The following is a 2,735-nucleotide window of genomic DNA, read 5'->3' on the forward strand; positions in this document are numbered from 1 at the left end:
TCTCTGAATAAATACTACTCTTGCTTAGCTTTCTCCAATCACTTTCTTTGTTGCTCTGCAGCTCTGCCCAATCTTATTACATCATTTGTGCTATCATATTTCAGCTCCAAACCCCCTGCTCCTAGCCAGGTCCAAGACTTTTTTAAAATTGCAAAATATACAATAATAGAGAAGAGTATATTACACATACAGTATAAGGATGAGTTACAAATAATTAAGGAAAGGGTATTTCCATTGCCCTAGAAACTCTCTTTGCCCTTTCACAATCCTGATAATCACTTCCCTGTGTATTTTATGGTTTTACTACATATTTATGCCTCCCTATATAATAGTTTTATTAAAACTTTATATGAATGTGTTTATATGTAGTGCATTCTTTCATGTTTTTGTCTTAACTCTGTAAGATTCATTCATAATCCTGTAGTTTTAATTTTTTCATTAGTGTAGAATATTCCACTCTAAGAATCGACAGTCATTTGTTCATCTACTTTCCTTTCTGCTACTTTTTTTCTTTTTACTTGTGTTGAATCAGTGGCTGAGTAAAAATTCTTTTTTATGTATTGTGTTGCATATGTGCTTGAGTTTTCTTAGGACTGGTATCCAGCCAGCACACACTAGTAAGGTGATGCCAACTGTTGCAGTATTGAAATACTTTTATTCAGGTTGCTGAAAAACCACTTCCCCAAATCCCCAACATCTCCTTTAGCTCTGTTGCAGTACCAGAGAGCAGTGTTTAGTCATGGCTGAGCAGCTACTCTCATTGTTTGTCTTGACTTGGGAGCCCATCAAACATTTCCTGATGACTCTGGGTCTTTGTCCACTGGAACACAGTAGTTCCTGGAACCCTGGCAGACCAATACCCAGTGCAGACCTGACCTTTGGGGGCTGTGACCTTTGGTGATATAAGCCAAAGTTCCTCTGGAGTCATTCTTGTGTTGGTGTTTGTAAGAAATGGAGTATTTTGTACAGATTGATAAATATTTTAACTAGGAATACAACTGTATCTTCAATTTTGATAGTCAAAGCCAAAGAGATTTAAAAAGTTGTACTATCTACCAGCAATAGTCTATGAGAATTCTGATTGTTCAACATCATCACCTATGCTTAGAATTGGCAAACTTCTAAAACAATTTTTGATATTCTGGTGGTGTGTAGGAGTATAGAATAGTGTTTTTGATTTTTATTTCCCTGATTATTAAGGTATTTGTTCTACTTAACTACCGAGATGTTTAAAAATTATTGTTATGTATTGTCCATTTCTTATAGTACTGATAGAACTTTGTACTTTGCATACTTTGAAACTTTTTTGTTAAATTTTAGAAGTAAAAGAATGAAAACATATTAAGAAACAGACAACCTATACTTTGAAACTTCATATTAGGTGCATGGAAATACTGTATACTGTATTCTATGTGTTTTTAAAAGTTTAATAACATTTTTTAAACCACCTTTCCTTGTCAGTGTATTTTCTTTATCAAACATTTTTATTGGTCCTGTAGTACTCTAGTATCTCCTCCAGACTATAACTAGTGCTTTGCTATTGAATAAAGTTGTTCTATTAAACTTTTTGAACATGTAACTTATACTCTTTGCTTCTACTTTCTCATGACCAACATTTCACTTCTTAACTCAATGGGCTTCAGCCTTTTTTTTCCCCCAGAAGTGGGATTGAATCTATGGACTTTTGCATGTGAGACAAGTACTCATCTACTGAGCTATGTAACCAGCTTTGGTACTTTTTATTGAAACTTTCATTTGGAAATTGTTAGAAATCTTATGGTAGGATAAAAAAATAATGATAGGTATAAAGGAGACAAGAAAATTATAATTTAAGAAATTGTACTTTTAAGAAAACTACAGTTTCAAGACAAAGTTATCCAAGATTACAGCACCCTATTTTTAAGGGGGCAGGGGAGTTGCATCCATGCTGCTTGAGGAAGTTCAATGTATTCAATTTCCTCAAAACTCAAGAGTTTAGTAAGGATTGGCTGCAAGTAACTTTAGTAGGGAGTAGATTTCATCCCATATGCCCTGGGAAAAATTCAATTATTGTCCAAAATCATCTTAGTTCATTGTCTTTTCTTTTTCCTTTTTCCTCTCTCCCACCCTTCCTCCCTTATTCTCTCTCTCTCTCTCTCTCTCTCTCTCTCTCTCTCTCTCTCTCTCTGTCTGTCTTTCTTTCTTTATTTCAGTTTTTTGAGACAGGGTCTTGCTTTGTAATTCAGGATGTCCTTAAACTCACTTTGTAGCCCAGGCTGGCCTTGAACTCAGCCTCCCAACACAGTTGGGATTACAGGTGTGTGCTACCACACCTGGCTCTTTATTCTCATCACTATGGCTGGTCACCCAATTCTATCTCAGGCCCTTCTGGTACTAAGTTCTGGGGTGCTAGAGTCCTCTTCTGGAGGTGGTTTCTAGGTTCTTTCTGTCCTGAGCCAAGAATTGACACTTTGCTATCACCTATTTCTCAGATCCCATTCAAAATTTTTGTTAACTGTATCAGTAATATCCTTGGAGCAAAAAGGTTCAATTTAGAATCATAAGTTGCAAAAAATTATCATGCCTCTTTAACATTTTTTATCTGGAATAGCTCTTCATTCTTCTTTGACTTTCATGGTCTTGGTACTTTTATAACTTGTCTGTAATTTTAACGTATTTTTCAAAATAAAATGTTTAAAAATAGATCATGGCATTGTTGGAAATTTTGTGATGCCACTCAAATTTTCAGAGAGTGT

This window comes from Chinchilla lanigera, unplaced genomic scaffold (assembly GCF_000276665.1).
Source record: "Chinchilla lanigera isolate Chin_1 unplaced genomic scaffold, ChiLan1.0 scaffold00004, whole genome shotgun sequence".
Classification (NCBI taxonomy): Eukaryota; Metazoa; Chordata; class Mammalia; order Rodentia; family Chinchillidae; genus Chinchilla; species Chinchilla lanigera.